General features: G+C 41.2%; 1 protein-coding gene across 1 annotated transcript in view; it reads left to right on the top strand.

The window, feature by feature from the left end:
* Positions 1 to 4,390: 4,390 nt before the first annotated feature.
* SERPINF1 (serpin family F member 1) overlaps positions 4,391 to 21,507 on the top strand; it is a 59,612-nt gene continuing 42,495 nt past the window's right edge. Inside the window, exon 1 of the mRNA XM_075196696.1 lies at positions 4,391 to 4,525. The gene's annotated coding sequence lies outside the window, so the exon portion shown is untranslated. The remainder of the gene's footprint in view (positions 4,526 to 21,507) is intronic.

The following is a 21,507-nucleotide window of genomic DNA, read 5'->3' as shown; positions in this document are numbered from 1 at the left end:
CATCTCACTCCCTCCTTGACTCACTCCAGTCTGGATTTTGCTTACTCCACTTCACTGAAATTGCCCTCAATATGGTTACTAACCTTCTCTTTGCTAAATCTAAGGGACAATTCTCCCTTCTTATCCTTCTCAACCTCCCTGTTGACTTCGATACCACAGACCACTTTTGCAAACTCTCCAATCTAAAGGCCTCTGTAACACTGTCCTCTTTTGGTTTTCCTTTTACCTCTCAAACTGCTCCTTTTCCCTATACCCAATTCCACTTCCCTTACCTGTCGAAAATTCCTCAAGGATCCGTTCTTGACCCCTGCTCTTCTATCTTTACACCTCCTTCCATGGTGACCTCATCAGTTCATTTGGCCTTCAGCACCATTCTATATTCCTTGATATCCACCCTTTCCATATGTCTCCAGTTTCCTGCTGTCTCCTGGCCATCTCATCTTGGATGTCCCAGTGCTTTCTTTAACTCAATATTTCCAAGACTAAAATAATAGTCTTCCCCCTACTTCCAGGACTCCCTCACCTCCCCCATCTCTCTTTCTGTTGATAACACTACACTATTTTCAGTCCCTCAAGTCTGCTGCCTAGGGGTCATGCTTGATTCCTCCCTCTCCATGAACCCTTACATTCAGTCCCTCTCCAAATCCTGCCACCTCCGGAATATATCCAATATCTGTCCTTTTCTCACTATGGAAGACACCAAAACTCTTACTCACTCCCTTGTAATATATTGCCTTGAAGACTGTAACCGCCTTCTCTCTGGCCTGTCCAACTCCCGTCTTGTACCTCTTAAGTCTATACTTACTTTTCTCTCCTGTCACCCTATTTCTGCTGTCCCTCTCGGCCAGTGACTACATTGGCTCCCGGTGGCCTACAGAATTCAATTTAAACTCACCCTCACCTACAAAGCTCTCTACCAATCCTGCCCTATATCTCCAACCTTATCTCTACACATACTACTTGCTGCTCCCTTTGCTCTGCCAATGAGCTGCCTCCCTACCACACTGATCATCTCTTCCCACTCTCACCTCCAGGACTTCACCCAAGCTGCTCCCCAACTGTTCATAGATCTCCCATGCACTATCGGCTTAGCCTCTGCGCTCCAAAGTTTTAGGCATTTCGTTAAATTCACTTCTTTTTTCAAGCCTATCAGCCCTCCTACTAACTCCTTTGCCACAGCGATCACCACAACTCCCCCACTCTGTGTCACCCTTTTTGCATCTTTCACTTCCCTTTAGGAAGTGAGCTTTCACAAACAGGGTTCTATTTCCTCACATTCTCCTTCTACTATTCCATCACCCTCTACACCTCTAGGCCTGCTTCCCTATCCCTGTATTATTGGGCTCAGACCTTCTCTCTGTCTGTAAAGAACTTGATCTGCTTGTCCTAGTTATCTATTATTTGTTTAATCAGTAGATGTCTGGTCTTTGCATTATTTTGTTTTTCATGTATTATGTAATGTGTTATGGATTGTTGCTGTCTGTTTATTGTATACTACTACAAATGTCATGTACGGTGCTGCTGACCTTTTGTGGCACCTTATGAATAAAAGATAATAATAATAATGTGTTGTGTAGAAGTCACTAGAATAGTTTCTACAATAGTTATCAGAAAGGGCTGTGATATATTTGATTCTAACTTTTTGACAACCATGCCCACAATACAAAATCATCACACTATCACACACATTTATCCAGAAAGGAAAAAATAGAGAAAAATCCCCCAGCACACTGCTATGAACTACTAAAAGAACTGCTATTTTACTTGTACATAAAAATGCAGAAATCTTAGTTACACACATTTGCAAATTTATGATAAGTCACCCTCCACTTCATGGCGCTTTTGCTCAGAGCCGGATTTAGAACTCATGGGGCCCTAGGCAGGATACTCATGGGCCCCCCTCCCTGAAACAATCCATAGCACTATATTTTTGTAGCATACCATATACCCCTATAGTTAAGCAGAAGTGAAAGTATGCGCTGCCAAAGGGTGTGTGGCCATACCATTGGGGGCGTGGCTTGCATCATTGGGGGGCGTACCTAACATGTGAAAAGAGCTAGGCCACCCTCCTACAGAAAAAGACACCCCTAAATAATTACAGAGCAGTCCCAATTTTTAAGTAGTTGGGTCAAAACAACTTAATAAGTATTTAAGTCAGGGCAGAAATACTTATTAAGTTGTTTGCAAAAATAATGCATAAATCATAAGTGCATAAATCCAAGTATGTGCTCTTGTCACTTTTGTCCATCTATCATCACACTGTGCCCCTTCACAATATCACATGTGCCCCTTCATTGTCACTTTTGTCCCTCCATCATCACACCATGCCCCTTCATTGCCACTTTTGCCCCTTCACAATATCACATGTGCCCCTTCACATCACCTCTGTGCCCCTTCGCATCACCTCTGTGCCCATTAACATCACCTCTGTGCCCCTTCATCATCACCTCTGTGCCCCTTCAGCATCACCTCTGTGCCTCCGTTGTTTTACTTACCTTTCTACTGACTTTTTCTCTTTTGTATTCCTCTTTTCTGGCCTTCTTGTCTTCCTGTCTTCTTTCTTCTCCTGTGCGCTGCTCCTCTCTGCTCCTCGGTTAGTCCTCACTGTGGCTGGAAACAGATAAAAAAAAAAAACAGTCACATGATCGCGCGGTGGCTCCTGGCAGTCTCTCCTCCTCTCTGCTACCACTGAATGTCTCAGTGGGAGCAGAGACATTAGGGTGGTCAGCAGATGACCGCACACTTATTATTATTATTATTATTATTATTATTACCATTTATTTATATAGCGCCACTGATTCTGCAGCGCTGTACAGAGTACTCATTCACATCAGTCCCTGCCCCATTAGAGCTTACAGTCTAAATTCCCTAACATACACAGAGAGATTTATTAACAGAAATCACTGTGATAGGCTATAAGAAGAATGTTGGTATTTACCATTTTCCTTGGTTTGTTTCTTCAAGCTGCTATTAATGATTTATAATTCTGCACAGTGTCATTGACTACCTTGGCAACCACAGTCGCATGGCACAAGATATAGTGAGCAGAGAGGCTTTTGAAGAACCCACTGAGCTCTGTCTGATGTGTGTACTTAAAAGGTACTTAAATTGCTATTTAAAGTTTAAAAAAATCATTCCATGTGGGATTGATGCTTTACTTGTGCCTAGCACAAGGACTACACATACTAGCCATGGTTTCATGTTATCCCTTGGTGCAGACTGTAAGCAAACCCAGTGAGCTAAGTCTGCTGCTTTTTTTCCTGCCCTCTGTCATGCACGATAAAAAAAGAAAAGAAGACAGTCATTGGATCTCTACTGAATGGTAAACTCTGCAAGAATACTAACCAGCACATCATAAAAACTAGATAAAGTTCTACAACAAAGATATTTTAAAACAAAAATATATAAATATAGGAATAGTGTCTCTTTAAATTATTTAAATTACGAAACATAGAAAAAATAATCAAGGAGACCTGACCAGTTTTGCACAGGTGAGCTTTGTCCGGTTGTTTTGTGGTGGTGACTTTAGCGCAGTGGTGGACAACAGGCGGCCCTCCAAGGATTCATCTGCAGCCCCCAGCTCCTTCCAGTTTTGTTGTCCGATTTGTTTGTTATAGCTTGTAACACTTGTTTAAAATGTCTGCTGATATATTATTACAGATAGGTGTCTCTTTGATTAAGGACCTTATTTAGAGTCCGACGCAAAGTCCGTTTTAGGCGCATCCAACAAAAAAACACTATCATGCATGTGCAGTAAGCACCAAGTCCGCCTGCATCTTGGACACTTGCGCCTAAAACAGACTTTGCGTCTGACTCTAAATGACGAACTAAATGTATTATTTTAAGTTATTACTTAACACACACTTATCAATCTTTATTCTAATATTTTGCATAACAAAAATATTGCAATTTTGCAATATTTTGATTTTTTTTTAAAGCTATGTTTATCTACAGGCAGTATTGGAAATGTGTTTTTAGAAAACAGTGTTATTTTACCGATTGATGTGTGTGATTGAGCTGTGTTACCAGGGAATGTGTGTATCAGTTAATCACTCATTTTGTCTTTGCATTGAAAGTAATAAAATACCTCTATAACTTGTAGATATACTCGCAGTTGTTGAGGATCACATTTCTTCTTGTTATCATATCATGGCCATACTTCAGTATATGTTATTTATAATGGCTGTAATCACGATAGCATGTGATGGACTATCCCAGCAGCGTTCACATCTGGGAGATCGCTTTGTGCTACCCTGTATGAGTTCCGTGGAATGCCACATAATAAGATGAGAAACATGAATCACTCCCTCCCATCCCTGGAGGTTTCAGTCCAGCTGTGCTCTCTTTCAGAGCCGCCCTTGGCTCCACCTCATGTACTCATTGATCTAAAGCCCAGATAAAGAGGCTGCTAAGGGTCTTCCCTAGTTCCAGATCCACAGAGCAGCCACCGGGGGGTGGGAGCCAGCCACAGGCGTCCTGTCTCAAGAGACAGCACACGTTGGTAACAGGAATCATCCTTGCTAAGGTATGAGCCCAATGGGAAAAGTTTTTATTATCACCTGCATGAGCTGGAAAAAAGTTTAGACGCAGAGACGTGTTATCTTAGTTGGCAGAGGGTATTGACTCCCAAAGTTGGGCAAATTTATAACTTATCACAGAGGTCGGAGCAGCAAATGATTGGGCATGCCAGTGATTCAGGAATACCTTTTGAGCCTTATCTTTAAAAGCAATGACTGACACATCTGCTTTCTAAATCTTCAGGTTTGTTAGTATCTCAACTTTGCAATTAATTAAATGCATTACCACTATTATGGCTATGTATTGCATGCTCTGTTGTTTTATTATTTGATCACATTAAACAGCAACTCCTTACACAGTAACATAACTCTCATATAATAATTCTTGATGGGATTGTGTGATGGAGGTATACTACTATTAGGAAGCTGCTATCCACTGTTTCAATTATTTTTTGTTATTTTAATTGTCATTAGTATTATTACGATTAGTATTTAGCTTTAATTCAATGATCCATTAAACTGGCAACCCGCGGCTCTCCAACTAAAGGTCCCAGCTTGCTCTGGTAATCCTTCTTTGGCAGGACATAATGGTACTTGTAGTTCCATAAGAGTATGAGCCACGTTTCCTACATCTGCTCTGTCCGTTATCCATACTAATCTATTGTTTGCCACGTATCTTTTCTCTCTCTCTCCCGCCTGTCACGAAATGAGGATTTTTGGCACACGTATTGTACGTCCACCTTGGCGTACTCCAATTTCTAAGTTGTATAGGAAAAACATTTGGTAGTCTAAAAAAAATGCATAGCAAGCAAATAAGTAATCAGTTATGGTATTTGCAGTGATACTTGCACTATCCCCCATCTGCATCTTAATATACATCTAAATACATTCTTTATGATAAAACTGAGAAAAATAAAAAAGATACACGAAAAAACCTTAGATAAACTTGATTTATCCCATAAATTATGAACATTACATTTGGAACTTTAGACTAGCCGCTAGAAAACTTTGAAAGCTAAGCACCAAATGGCAGATATGTCATTCTCTTCACCTCGCACAATGCCAGAGTTATAAATCAAAGTCTCTCACATCTCAAAGTAACAAATCTCTTTGGTTGTCATGTGAAAGCCTTTCTCATTTAAAAATAGACTACTGCATGCTGGGTTTTCAAAATATAAAGACTGTCGCTGATTTTGTAACCAGGAACAGCCTATCAGACTGGGACAGAAACGCTGTCAGAATGTTATCAAGAATACAGTACAGTGTTGGACTTTTATTTTGGAAATGGTCCATGTAGTTTTACAGCTGTCAGGAATGGTGAAGTCCTGTGTTTTGTATCACTCACTACAAAAGTTTCCTGTTAAACTGATACATATTCGTTTCCCGTGCAGCTTTTAAACATTAAAAAGTCGTTCTTTAACCAGGTAGTGCAGTAGTGTGTTCGGTGGCTGGAAGACAGATGTAAATGGAATGTAACAGAACGTTCTTTGTATCCCACTCTAACAATTCCACAGCCTAGACTGCTATTTACTCATGCACCATTAGATTTTACATATATTAATGATTTCTCATTTTAAGACCGTTTTTCTTTTCTTTGCACACACACGCACATTTTTTAATACAATAATAAATAGATCAGTGTTTTGGTCTTGGAGCATTAACAATTTCTCCATTTTGGCTCCACTGCGTTTAGTCATTTGACTGTATGGAGAGTACTGTGTTAATGGAAGGATTTTAAAGGATCATTGATCCATATTTTATGAGTTCACAGTCTCTTTTCCAGGAGAATGCTGCATAAAAATAGGACATAGCTTTGTCAATTTTCCATTAACTGTTTGGGTAGAAAAAAAAAAGGCACACAGATATGGCATTCTTAAAGGAGATGTCCTTCCAAATTGAATAGACAAACCCATTGCCCCCAGGAAGCAGACTGGCAGGAGTTTGATTAATTCCTGCTTTCAGAAAGATCTCCATTATTCTCTACCTCAATCCCCACGTCTCTACTGGCTACCAGAATTTACAGCTCTGGTATGGAGTTTCCCTATAAGAAGATTGTATACAGATTGTTTTCTGTTTTTGTGGCACCACACACAAAATAGATACTTTTTAAGCCTATTCCAAAACAAAACTCATTTGTGTGAGCTGAATGGATGAAATGTATTCTTTGTGCTCTTTAAATAGAGTGGAACTATTGTTGTCTTTAGAGAACTTTCATCTTTCACATTTAAGAGATTTTTAATATATCTGGTGTTTTTAGATTTTCACAGCTTATTTGTATTTGTGTATGTATACCATCAATTTGAGTCAGTTACCTGACTCTGAACACAATAATGAATTTAAAGAAATGACCCAATTACCCAGTAGATTTAATGTGTCAGACGCTATTCTTGTTTATATATTACTGATTGATGTTGATTGATTACCTGTGGCATGTCAGTAGCTGGAAGCAGAGGTAGCAGCTGCTTAGCCCATGGGTATTTGGGGTACCGCTACAAAACAGGGGGAAATCTATCTATCTATCATCATCATCATCAACAACATTTATTTATATAGTGCCAGCAAATTCCGTACCGCTTTACAATTGGGAACAAACATTAATAAGACAATACTGGGTAATACATACAGACAGAGAGGTAAGAGAACCCTGCTCGAAAGCTTACAATCTATAGGACAATGGGAGTTAGAAACACAAGGGCATGTGCTACATCATATTGCACAATGGACCAGCCAGACTGCAAAGGTAAAAGTATTGAGTGGGCTGTGTGTGTGTGTTGCAATGTTGGTCAGAAGGTTGTTGTCTTGCGTTAGCTGTGTAGAGGATGGTAATAGGGTAATCAAGGGAAATTAAGATGATGGTTGAGGAATATCATAACCTTGTCTGATGAGGTGGGTTTTCAGTGAATGCTTGAAGGTTTGAAGACTAGAGGAAAGTCTTACTGTGCGTGGGAGGGAATTCCACAAAGTAGGTGCAGCCCGGAAAAAATCCTGTAACCGAGAATGGGAGGATGAGATGAGAGTGGAGGAGAGACGTAGATCTTGTGCAGAACGGAGGTGTCGAGTAGGGAGATATTTCGAGACAAGTGAGGAGATGTATGTCGGTGCAATTTTGTTGATGGCCTTATATGTTAGTAGAAGAATTTTATATTGGATTCGTTGAAATGCAGGCAGCCAATGTAGAGACTGACAGAGTGGCTATCTATCTATCTATCTATCTATCTATCTATCTATCTATCTAATATCTATCTGTCTGTCTGTCTGTCTGTCTGTCTATCTATCTATCTATCTACCTAGTCCCCTTCCTCATCCTTCTTATCCATCTTCTTCACTGTAATTCCTTTCCCTCGGCCTTCACCGTAACAGGTTTTCTTTTTCAACAACCATGTGTGCTACAAACTTCCTATGACCTAATATGTAGCCATAATTCACTTATCTGCAGCCCCAGAGTGGGTAGTAGGCAGATAGTGGATAGTAGGAACATCTGGGTCTGTGATGGAGTAGTGGATCATCCTCTAAAGTAAGGAAAAATCTCCCCTGACTGGAGACTTAACACTGCAATGTATGATAAGCTTATTGAAGAAATACGGATCTGGTTTCATGGCCAAAGTATTCTGAAGCTTGCGGTGCTGTTTATGAGTCACCACAGAGGAGTAGCTGGATATTTTGAATATTTTCGCCCCAAATGAACAAGATTCAGAAGCCCCACCAGTGTTTTCCCTAGAAAATGTTTCTAGCCCAGTGGCATTTAGAAGCAGCCGGTTGTATTTAGAAGAAGCTGGGTGGCTTTAAGAAGTAGCCGGGTGGGAGCAGTTGTTATACTTTGCAATAATAATTAAAAATTTTGGAGGTTATTGCCCACACCTGTCAGACTGGTGATCAGTGGTCTAACACACATTGCTGGCTGTACTGCTCACATAGTGCCTGTTATAATAGGAGAAATAATGAATGGAGTATTATATTATAATAGGACTCTGTTGGGCTCCGAGAGCCAGGTAGTTAGTAAAAACAGCCTGGTGGAGTACCTGGGAAATAGGGGCTGGGGAGAAAACTGCTCACCATGGACACTATAATATGTGGTCTACATAATGGTGAATGATGCTCTAGTCTGGGGAGGGCTCCTGCAGACCACCATTCAAGCGTGGCTTGTTAGACATAAATATAATCAAAGTTTATGGTTAAAGTTTTATCTGCCCACAAGAGGGAGAGCTCATGAGCCACCTGTCCTCTTGTTCCAGAATGATTCGTGCTGGGCAGGCAAAGCCCCTTTGTTGTTGCTCAACTTTATGTTTGTGAATACATTTTTGGAATAAACTATTTATCTAGCAAGCTAAACTCTGGATCCAGGAATTCAGAGCTCTGATGCAGCTTCAGGTTTATGGTACTGTACCATAAACCTGAAGCTGCATCAGAGCTCTGAATTCCTGGATCCAGAGTTTACCATTGGTACAGACTGTTCTCTGGACAGCTTGTAGAGTATAAAAGTATCACAAGTAGCCCACAGCTGGTTTAGAACAACCTGTAACCAATTGCAGTATTAGAATGTTAGTATTAAAAACTATTTCAGCTCTGCCAACTCGTAAGTTAAGTTAGGTCAATACATAGCCAATCCCAACATATGCACATGTGACAGTGTGAAGTAATAATTTAGGCACACGTCACACTGGGACAGAAAGATTATGGTGTAAAATGCACCTATAGAGGAAATTAAGTTCACATGCTGTGTGTTGAATACGTAACATTTTCACATCTCAGATTTTTTTTTTGTTCTTCAAAATGGGATTTTGTCATGTCACACATATATCTCAAAAGTCTAAAAAGTCTAAACCATAAATTCATAAAATAAAATAACTGAATATTATATTATTGATATTAGTCATCCTCGTCAATACTTACTTAAACCACCTCAGGTAGCTATTACAGCTAGTAGTCTTATTGGATAAGTCTCTATTAACATTAAACAAAGATGGAGCAATATTTCCCCATTCCACCTTGCAAAATTGCTTAAGCTGGCTCCAGGGCCATCTTTTCCATTGGGCACGATGGGCAGGTGCCCGGGGGCCCCACGGGCAAGGGGGCCCCATAGCCAGGCCTCCTAATTAGAATAAATAATCCTGCTAAAGTAAAAACCTGCAAAGAAAACCTTCAAGGGTCACTGAGCAAGTACAACTATCCATCTCTATATATCCATCTCTATCTCTATATATCCATCTCCATCTATATATATCCATCTCTATCTCTATATATCTATCTCTATCTCTATATATATATCTATCTTTATCTCGAAATATCTATCTCTATCTCTAAATATCTAACTCTATCTCTAAATATCTATCTCTATCTCTATCTCTATATATATGTCTATATATATATGTATATGTAGGGGCCCCGGTGCACTGCTTTGCCCGGGGGCCCATAATGTTGTTAAGATGGCCCTGGCTGGCTCAGGTTAGTTTGGGACCAGGAACAGACAGCAAGTTTGAGGTTTGAAGTTTGCCACATATTCTGACTGGGCTACTTAATAACATATTTTTTTTGCTTTATTTTAAATCACTCCTGTGTTGTTCTTGCAGAATACTGTGGGTCACTGTCTTACTGAAACACATACCTCGTCCCCAAGCTTTTTGGCAGAGGGCAATAGGTTTTGGTTCAGGATTTCATTGTAATATGCTTGATTCATCTTTCCATTGATTGCTAGTCCCTCTTCTAAAAAGCATCCCCAAAACATGATACTAACATGGCCATACTTCACAGTTGGGGTTGTGTTACCTGGCTATTGTGCACCATGCATATCCCTTAGCCTTCAGACCAAACGGTCCACTTTAGTCTTATCAGACTATAAGACTTTCTAGCTCCTCTCTATAGTATTTATTCTAGATGGTGTTTGGAAAACTCTTTGCAAGCATATGCTTTTTTTCAATCAGGACTTCTTCATTGCAACCCTCCTATAAAGGCCTGTGTATGGCATGCTTTAGAGATAATTGACTCATGTACATTGTGTTCCATGGCAGCTAATGACTTATTATGTAGCTCATGTGGTATCACAGTTGGCCTCACAGTAGCTTCTTTGAAAAACGTTCTCTGCCAACTAAGTTTGGGAGCAGCAGTCTGATCTAGGCAGTTTGGCTTTAGTTTCATATTTCTTCCACGTCTCTGCAATGGACTGCAGTGAACTCAAAAGGCAGTTCGATGTGTTTGAAATGGTCTTTTATTCTCAAATTTGCACCTCTCTGCAGTCATTTCTCTGAGTTGTTTAGAATGCTCTTTCATCTGCATTTGAAATCTGTTTTGAAAAGTCTCTGCCATGCAACATGACCTCACAGAGAGTGTTATTTATATACAAAACAAGTGACACAAATTTCTTACACAGTTGGAGTCATTGATCAAATTGCACTTATGAAAGATCCAACTTGCAATTACAAGGGATATGATTTTTTTTTTTTAATTGTAATTATTTCTTTTTTTTTTTGTGGAAAGGTTTTGAAATATTAATTTAGACAAGACATGGTAGTTACTATTTAATGGATCAGTGCTAAGAACTCCTAGTATTCTATTTCAAACTCAGGATCTGTGCCAACAATGCTTGGCTTGTGGCCTGTGCTCCATATGCTACTTGCTAAGGTTCTTTATTGTGGTCTCCAGCAAAGATGCACAACCTGAGTCAAGACCCCAAGTTGGGGTTCCCCTGACTGTCAGATATGCAATAAATTATATTGGTATCTTTCTCTTTTGAGGTCTCAAAACAATGGAACATTGGCATTTCAGGTACCAGCTAAATGCGCACCATTGGCCTACAGCTCAACCCCTTAAGAATGGGGCTTCACACAGCAGTGCTTACGTTTATATATTTATATAGTCAATTTTATGTTAGACATCTTTTTTTTGGGGGGGGGGGGGGGGGGGGGGGGTTGTAACGGTATGGTTTAGTAAAGGGAAAACTTCAGGAAAATTACTTTTTCAAAAGTTCCACATTATACATGGTTGTCCCGATTTTTACATGAGAAGAATACACAGCCAGACTGCATACGGTTTGAGGTATCTTGCCTGTCAGTACTTAAAAATAAAGGAGAAATTAAAAAATCTTCCCTATTCCCTACTCGGCATAGGGCCCATTCTTCTGGGGGGTGGGGGGGGGGGGACCCAAATAAATGTTCAGATCCAATAGTAGCACTGGAAACCTCCTGGTTCCAGGTTGCAGGGAATTGGTAAATACTGTTGAAATAAAATACTGATCAAATAAAACATAGTGCCTCTACAAAAAAATCTGTAACACATATTGTCCCCACAGATCAATAAATCATAGTGCCCCCGCAGAGGAAAGAAAATAAATAATGGTTAGTCGTTAAAAATTCAATTAATTGGCACCCAAAATCTACTGTAGTGCAGCAGGAGTAATAAATAGGTTCCCAAAATCTTCTCTTGATCTGACGTAAGACATATGTGGAAATAAAGACTACGTAGACGATCTGCGCTGCTCCCCAGGAAATTCAGACACAAAATTAGTTAATATCCAGTAGACCCACCTACTTGATAGACAGGCAGCCAATAGGGAGCAGTCTCTAGGTTTATAGGTCTAAGAGCTTCACAGTGAACTTCATTCATGACCTCCACTATTGGTACCATATCCACAAATAAAGCATTTTACATAAGAGAAGTCATTGCCAGATATGTGCTGCTCATTGATGTGTAAAAGTCATAAGATAAAGTTAACTAGCAGCAATCACCTAGATATAAATTAATGTGTGATTGTGTCTGCATAAATGTAGATATATGCATTTGCATTCATCACATCCCTTATTGTGAGTGTCACCTTTGTTATATTAAAAGGCTATAATTAGACCAAAGATTGTTTTGCTAATTACAATGAAAAATCACCCTGCAGTTTACCCTAAAGCCCTTAATGAGATCATGCGCTTAAAAATAATTAATCTTGTCTAGCTCTATATGAACTAGTTTAGGGCTGTTCATGGTAGCAAATCAAATGCAGACAATAGCAGCAGATAGATAAAGGGAATACTTGGTCTATTATACTTGGTCTATTTAGAAAATCAAGCAGCCTATTTACCTTTACAAGGGCTCATTTACAGTTGGAAGCATTTGCACTTTTATTGTAAGTAGGAAAGAACTCACATAAAAAAAGCATAATTACGCATATATACTAGCTGGGTACACACTACAGAAATTTCGACCAACTTTTTATGCCGAGCGATTTTACATGCGATCGATGGTCCGTTCGCTCGGTCCATGGACTGCATACACACTAGCCTTGTTTAGGACGATAAAGGGAGAGTGGATGTCCCTTTAGCGATTTTTTAGAGCCATGTTGTCGTGAACAATGATTTTAATTTCGTACACACTGCAGCGACATTTGCGGGAAATGTAACGAGATACCAAAGGCATTAGTATAAAGGGGCAGAGCTTTCACTAAAGTTAACACCCAAAGCTTCATAAAAAGAGAAGACTACACTGTCTCTTCATTAATTTCTATAAAATAGAAGTTTAGTAATATACATTTAATTTAGAAAAAAACATTTAACTGCTAAAGTGCAATGCAATGAATATTCCCTAATAATAAAATCCCTTCGTATGTAATGGAATGCTCCATTCTCGGCGCTCATTGGTCCACAGCAGAAACAAACTCCCATGTCTGAGTGTTTAAAATGACAGAGGAACCTGTTTGGCGCAGAGGAGCGTCAGAAGATGGCGAGTGAGCAAGTGGCAGTGGGGGTTGCGGGTGAGGAGAAGATGTCAGTGGGGGTTGCGGGTGAGGAGAAGATGTCAGTGGGGGTTGCGGGTGAGGAGAAGGTGTCAGTGGGGGTTGCAGCTATGGAGACGGAAACGGAGACGGAGATAGAGTCAGAGATGGTGCTGGAAGGACCAAAAAATGTTGGAAAAGTTAAGGTGGGGGATGGAGATGCTCAAGAAGAGCAAAGAGCAAATCCAATGAGCCCAAGAGAGGTGGAGATGATGGTCAAAGTACTGGACCAGGACGACAACGACATTAAAAAAGGTCAGTAGCACATGTAGTGTACCTGCTAGAAGGACTTTATTTCATTCTAGTGTCACATAAAGCTAAATGCTTTGGGCACATACCTGTACCGTTATAATAACCAAAATGGCGCCTGTTTTCCAGAATGCTCGGAGGTTAAGCCCGCTATTGTTGCGATTTCGCCACAGGGACCAAAATATAAACTGATCTCGAGCAGTGTGAAAGGTGAGAAAATGAGATTATTTATGTCGTTGTATATAAATTACAGATATAGAAGTTAAATGGTAAACATTTTTTTATTTCCTTGTATCGTAGATAAAGAAATCAAAGGGAATAGAAACCCAAGCCACATCAAGACCTGTTCTGCCACAAACCAGTAGCACCTTTAAAAATACTAAATACTAAAAAATAATACTCTGCAGTACTCACCTCTCTGATTGGTATGGGCGCGCTCACTTCTTATGCGGATCTTTCTGACAGCTGTGTGTGTAAAAAATTTTGTACCTTTTTCCTGCAATAAAAATGTTGCTTGAACACTGTGTGGTTTATTCTGGGTTCTTCACAATTATAAGTTAATCAAGGTTAATATAACTTTAATAGGTTATAAAGGTATAAGTGCATAAAGAGTAAATATAAATAACACACGTGTTTTACACAAGTGTAATGGTCTGCAGCCAGACAGGTGCAATATACATCAATACAAAACACTAGTCAGTGATGTGCGGATTCCGCACCACGTGGGACTGGGACAGACATCAAAAAATTAACATACACACGCCCCCCAGGTCGAGGAAGTATCGGAGGATTGTCATGGATCGGTCTGAAGTTTATACACACTACACAGCGGAAACTAGATTGGAACGAAAATATTAAACGGTTCGACCAACCAAATGAGGCGACAATCGTCCATTTGGGCAGACTTTCGACCATCGTGTCACTGCACACACTGACCCGACTTTTGAACGAGCGGTCGTATGTCGGCTGATTCAGCTGATTATTGGACGAAAACCGTGTAGTGTGTACCCAGCTTTAGTTGGATGTATTTCGAGATGTTTCTGACACTAAACAGTTGAATTTTGTGCCAGGTATAGCAAGTGTTTATAGCCCAACGTTAGTATAGGAAAGTGTAGACAGGGCATAGAGACCTGGCAGTGTCGGTAATTAATGCTAAAGTCACATTACCCTATTTGTACACAATATATTAATGGAATGAAGTGTCATTCTGTGTGGTCATCCCAGTCTAGAGGAGTTTGAAATAGGGGTAAATAAATCACATGGGATTTTAAAGGGAAAATTAATCACAAGGGACTAAATGAGAGAGCGGAGGATAAATATTACAGGGAGTCTGCCAGTGGAGAATATAAATTTAAGTGTAAACAAAACCTTATACTGTCCTTGCACTTATTAACAGAGCATTTGAAGCTTGTTCTAAAAGCTTCCCTGCAGCATAGTGTAATCTGTACTTACTGAACACTCCTATAGAAGTTCACTGCATTTCACAGAGTGTTAACATTTTTGAAATCTGCATGCACCATTGAAATTAATGTAAAGCTTGTCAGAAAGTGTATGTTTACATTTGCTTGCTTTAGTTTTCAACTGTCAGCATAATAAATTAGGTGTGCACTCGCTATGTAACAGTAACACCTTGTACAACTAAGGTTAAATGATAGCTCCAGCTCAGACTAGTTTTTTCAAACACTGAGATTTGTCTTTTGGCAAATTGTATGCTGGCAGCATTAGAAAAATAAGTGATTAAATGCAATGCTGTCTAGTCACTAGCATTGCAGATCTTTGTCTGACATGTCTTTCATTATCACAGAAATAGTTTCAACTATCCAACACGTTTTTTCAAGGTATCAGCAGAACTATTTCCCTTAACTTGCATTTTTGAGTGGAAAGGACTTGAAGTGCTGTCATATTCCAAGAAAACTGTGGCTTCTTTTCCTGTGTGGTTTGGGCCAACTGTTCTATATTATTTAATGCACAGAATTTTTGGAAATGGAAAATTTGGAAGTAAGTTCCAGTACTTTTATTGCAGGAGGTTCATTGATATAATATTTTGGCAACAACCTTATGTGGTTCTAATCCACACTTTTTCAGATATACATACCTGCCTTCTTTTTGTGCAGGGGGGCAATTCAGTCTACCCCTGCTGCGCTGTAACATGATTTGCTTCATCTCACAGTGGAGAGCGGAGCCATAATGATGCAGCTCCCTACAGCCAACTTTGCATGAAAGAGAAGTGGATCTGGGAGGGTGGTCTTCATACAAGTGTTTTTATTGCTAGCTGTTTAACTTAAACAGTAAGTAAAACCAGTGATGGACTTTTTTCTGTGGTGTGCGTATGTGTGTGTGTTTTTTTCCAGCGCTCCTAAGTAATATTGTGTAACTACATGTTCCAGCAGTATTTCCCTAAGCTCCAGTGTGTTCTGGTAGCCATTGGCATGAAGGTAATTTTAGTTTTAATGGCTGTTAGGCCTTCCAGGGACTTTTAGTTCCACACAGGGGCTGGCTGGGCTGGGGGGCAGGAGGACATCTGCCACCCAGGCTGATCCCATAGTGGGCTAAACTGGGCTGAGTCACTGGGCCAACTGCATTTTCTTTCCTTTGAAATAGGCTGCTGAGTCGATTCTTGTCCCCCGGGCTGAACTTGGCCAGTCCTCCACTGGTTCCACAATAGTGCTATTCACAAAGCTGGTTTTCCTGTGAGTGAGCATAGTTTTTATGGGCCCGACTTTCCTAGTGGCTGTTTACGCATTATTATGCAGGGACCTCATGTACCAGGACTCCCTGTTATAATTTGACCAGCGCCAGCCTGGCATAGTCTGGTGTCATTTGCCAATTTACAGTGGCACCTCTTGCTTGTTGCTATAGCACTGATATTGATAACTTTTTTCTTATTTTCGGGGGGCGGGGGGGGGGGGGGAGCATAGAAAGGAGTAACTGTGCACCTGGGCAAAATGATTTTGCATTGGAGGGGGTAAGAAATTTTAATATGCTTGGACAGATTTATAGTTGGGGTGGGGCATGTCCTAGATCAGCTATAACTCTCAGTGTAAAAATAAAGCTATAAAGTACTGTATATACTCGAGTATAAGTCGACCCGAATATAAGCCGAGGCACCTAATTTTACTACATAAAACTGGGAAAACTTATTGACTCGAGTATAAGCCTAGGGTGGAAAAGAGCGCTAATTTAAAAACCTAAATAAAAATGATAGTTTCAATGTATGAAATCATTTGTAGCTAGATGACAAGGAACATTCATAAATGATTATAAAATCATTGGGTACAACCTAATCGGAGGGAAAGAGCTGGCATGTAGTTTAAGGCAGCATTATAGCACAGTAAGAGAAATGTCAATACTTCAAACCTGTTTTGAGCTGTTAACATCTCTCTCTGTGGATGAGGTCCGCTGTACACGACCCTGGCGAGGCCATGTTGTGACAGAGCTCCGTCTGTGAGTCAAGTGCTTCTCTTTGCTGCGGTAGAACTCAAAGAGTTGGTGGCAGACTGGTTCCAGCAGCTCACTCTGAGGTTCCTGAATCACTTCATACAGGGCAGAGACCAAAGAACTCTTCTCCTTCAAACTTACAGCATAACTTGTAATGGATGCCTCAGGCAGGGTCTTAAACTCAGATGACCATTCCTCCACAGCTCCTCTCTCTGTAGTCAACATCTTCCCACATCTAGTAGTCTATACTGGTCGTCTTGTGATTGAGAACTGTGACCCCCTCCACTCACATATCACCATTAAGTACAACAAGGACTCACAATGCGGAGTGAAGAGTGGAGGTGTTCCCTAACTGGACGGGCCGGTTCGGATCCGCACAACAAAGTTTCCGAGCATTTGAAAGGAAGTGGATCCCTCCCTACTGGTGCTCTCGCCGAAAAGGTCCCAGAAGAAACCACAAAAGGCTGGAGGAAGAGCAGCCGATCCGAGTCCAGAATGGTCACCCAGGGATGCAGCATGACATTGCTGGCAGAGACTCAGCCTCCCGCACCCTCGCTCTTGTCTCTTCTCCTCGGGAGATTTTTCACTTACCCGGCCGATGCGTTCCAACAACAGGAAGTTCGGCATTTGGAACGCAAACTTGCGTTCCAAATGCCGAACTTCCTGTTGTTGGAACGCCTATGTAGAAGTTGACAGCCGAGGGACCGAACACCAGGTAAGTTGACCCGTGTATAAGCCGAGTGCCCTTTTTCAGCATACAAAAGTATGCTGAAAAACTCGGCTTATACACGAGTATATACGGTATTTATGTGCTACATGAAAAAACAGCCAGTATTTTCCTTATGTGCAAAATAATAAATTAATTTGCACCCCTTGCATTGTAGTATAGTTTGTCCAGGAGCAAACTTACTCCTTTTTTTTTTGCTTTCCTCTCCTTAACGACTCAGGCCCATCATCATTAGCACTTATTTCTACAGGAGGCAGATAGAGAAGAAGAGACAAATGGGGGTAAATGTATCAAACTCCAGTTTCTTCAACTCGCGGGAGTTCGGCGAGATGACAGCTAAAATTTAAAGCAGTGCTGCCTTGTAAAGGCAAGTTTCCCTTTACAAGGCAGCGCCGCTTTAAATTTTAGCTGACATCTCGCCGAACTCCCGCGAGTTGAAGAAACCGGAGTTTGATACATTTACCCCATGGTGTGAATCTCAAAGTATGAGAAGGTGAAGGAAGGTTCAAGGGGACAATGTTAAATGTGCAGGCAAGAGATAGTAGGACAACTATGTCACCACCATGGTGGTCGACAGGCCGTATAGACCACCACAGGAGAGGGGAGGTAGTGCCAGAAGGTGGCATCCAGGTTTCAGTTAGAGTAAGGAGCTGAAGTAATTGAGAAGCTGTATCAGGAATGTGCTCGCTCTAACATGTGACAAGTGAAGAGGGAGTCCTGATCTAGCAAGTCGTGCAGGAAGGTATCCACACTAGGGTATGTGCACCGGCCACTTTTGGTGTCTCGTGTTTTGTGTTTTGGATTCGGATTTGCTTGAGGTTTTTGGTTCGGATTTGTTTCGCAAAACACCTGACGAAAGGTTTTGGTTTGGATTTAAGGTTTTGGATTCGGATTTATTTTGAAAAAAACATAAAAAGTGTTAAAAACTAGTTTTGTGTTTTGTTTTTTTTCACTCCTACGCTATTATTAACCTCAATAACATTCAATAACAATTATTTCCACTAATTTCCAGTCTATTCTGAACACCTCACAATATTGTTTTTAGGCCAAAAGGTTGCACCGAGGTAGCTTGAGCACATAATGACAAAAAAAGAGGTACAAGATGGAATTGTTCTGGGCCCTCCCTCCCACCCCTCGCGAGATTCGACGCGAGACTTGGACGACAGTGCCTCGTTTTCAATTTTTTGCCCGCCGGAAATATCCGAACAGTGCTCAGATCCCGTTCGGATCCGCACTGTTCGGATGGGATTAGCGGAATCCGAGCCCGCTCATCTCTAATCCACACACATTTCTGACCACAAACATTTGGCAAATACTGGGAGGCCCAACACTCTCATATTCTTGCTCTTCATTCTGTTTACAGCATCCACTGCTTAGTCTCTGAGGATCTTTACCTGCCTCTGTAATTCACTAATTAAGACAGTGTGGGATGAAATGGGCTCCTTTGGAGCACTTATATTGACCTCAGAGTCTGCCATGCTGCAGCAGAATTTACAAAATTCGTGTCTATCTTTCAAATCACTGTGATTTTACAGGTCTAATAGGCCTCAATACCATTGATTGCAGATTGTGTTCCCTGAAAATGCAGACTTACTACAGAAAACGGTAACCTACTATACTGAAATATAAGATAGCTTTCGTTGTGTATATAAAGCAGCAATCCCATGAACAAAATAGGTTAAAAGGCTATAAGTAAAGTGTTGCTATTTACCAGTTTACTTGATTTGTTTATTTAAGCCTCTATTGATGATTTATAATTCTGCACAGTGTTATGAACTACCATGGCAACCACAGTCACATGGCACAAGATATAGTGAGCAAAGAGGATTTGCAACTCCATTCTGAGTTTTGTCTGCACTGTGCTCTGTAAAATCATCCCCCAACTTCTCTCTACTCTGCCTTCACATGACATGCTGAGAGTTGTGAGCCTGTGTCTGTGCATTAAGCAGCCACATTTTGCAACCGCAAGAGAGATTTTGAAAAGAAGATGGTTTGTAGAAGAAAACATAAACCTTATATGTGGGGTTGCTTCTTTAACTAATAAATACTATGTGTTCTAATTAAGCCCACAAGAAAGAGAGTTGGATCATGACATGATAGGTGTCCTTTATTGTAAGCACAGTGATTTTCTAAGTCTATTTGCTGGAGACTGCAGAAAGCTCTACTGCATCTAGCTCCAGAACTACTTTAAAAGGTAGTTTGTTTCCTCCTGGGCTCTCCTCTGCCTTCTATAGTCCCTGGGTCACTGTGGGAGTTCGATTTGTTGGAGACCTATTATTTCAAGGGGCCTTTATCTCCTGGGATGACCTACGCTCTAGATATCCAAGGCTCCATCCTAAATTCTACGAGTATTTCCAATTACGACACTTTGTGGGCTCTCTCCTCGGGGGGGGCTCCTCCCCCCCCCTCTTAGGTCTGTCTTTGAATCCCTATGTCTCTCCTCACCCTTGGGTAGGGGCATGATTTCCTCTATCTACAGCTTAATTCTCAATGTACTTTTACCTCCGGGCGGTAGGCATGAGAGGGAGTGGGAGAGGGATCTGCCCCCCCCCCCCAGAGGAGGATTGCTGGGAAATCATAAGGGATCAAGTTGCCACCAGCTCTATCTCCACTTTGGTAAAGGAGAACGCATATAAAGTATACTATAGGTGGTACTATACACCTGACAAACTCACTAAAATGTTCCCCTCTAGTTCTCCATTATGTTGGCGGGGTTGTGGCCAGCTGGGCTCCTTTCTGCATATCTGGTGGTCCTGCCCTAAAATATCCTCCTTTTGGGACCGAGTTAGGACCCTCCTCTCCTCCCTCCTTCCATGCCCTGTCCGGAAAGACCCATGGTCTTTTCTTCTCTGTTACCCTTTGATTGAGGATGATAGAGAGTCTGCAAAATTGGCCTTCCATGTCCTGGCTGCTGCGCGTTGCCTAGTAGCTAAGTCTTGGAAACAAGTTGATCCCCCCACTATGGCGGCCATGCGATCCTATATCTGGTGTCACGGGCACTAGGAGTCTTTACCCAGGTATCACCAGATGATGGACTTACCAGAGCAGTATAGGTGGTAATATGGTACTCTGGTAGCGGGGTGATCACGGAACAGGAGACAGCAGATGGTAAGAGAATGCTCGTGGAAAGTCTATGACTAGCAGCACTGGTAATATATAGATAACTGTACACGAGGAACTGGATGGACAAGGAAACGTGAGGGTAGTCAGTGGTCTGCGGATAGCAAGTTGTACCACTGCTATAGTGAGGAGGAATGTCCAGAAGTAACGAGGAGGTGATGAGAGTCAGCGGTCTGCGTATAGCAAGTTGTACCGCTGTCTAGGTGAGGGAATGGAATCCAGGTGAAGGTATCCGGGAAGTCAGTGGTCTGCGTTAGCAAGTTGTACCACTGCTATGTGAAAGGATACTGGAAACTGGTGACTCAGGAAACAGGGAACAGTGGACTGCCTCTAGCAAGTTGTACCACTGAAATATATATGTGAGGAGGAGCACGGGGAGATAAATGCAATGCAGAGTATACACGGACACACTGAACTTGATCCCACGATGATATGCACAAAATAGTAATAACTGAACAGCACTGCACAAATATACAAAGTCACAAGAACTATCCAGGCTAAAAGGTAACACAGTCAAATGATGGCAATAGTCTCAGTGGATAGGAAACTCCAGAGGAGAACAACTCAGTCCAGCTAGATATGCAATACACCAGCACAGTCAATGAGAAGTATGTATACCGTGGTTCAGGAGAGCAGGCTGTCAGAAAGAAGTGCAGGGATACCTGAACGGCTGGAGGCCGGCAGGATACGAAGTCCCAGGAGGGTGG

Source organism: Mixophyes fleayi, chromosome 2 (assembly GCF_038048845.1).
Source record: "Mixophyes fleayi isolate aMixFle1 chromosome 2, aMixFle1.hap1, whole genome shotgun sequence".
NCBI classification, from domain to species: Eukaryota; Metazoa; Chordata; class Amphibia; order Anura; family Limnodynastidae; genus Mixophyes; species Mixophyes fleayi.
The sequence above is the reverse complement of the archived record's forward strand: the minus strand, read 5'-3'. Positions and strand labels throughout refer to the sequence as shown.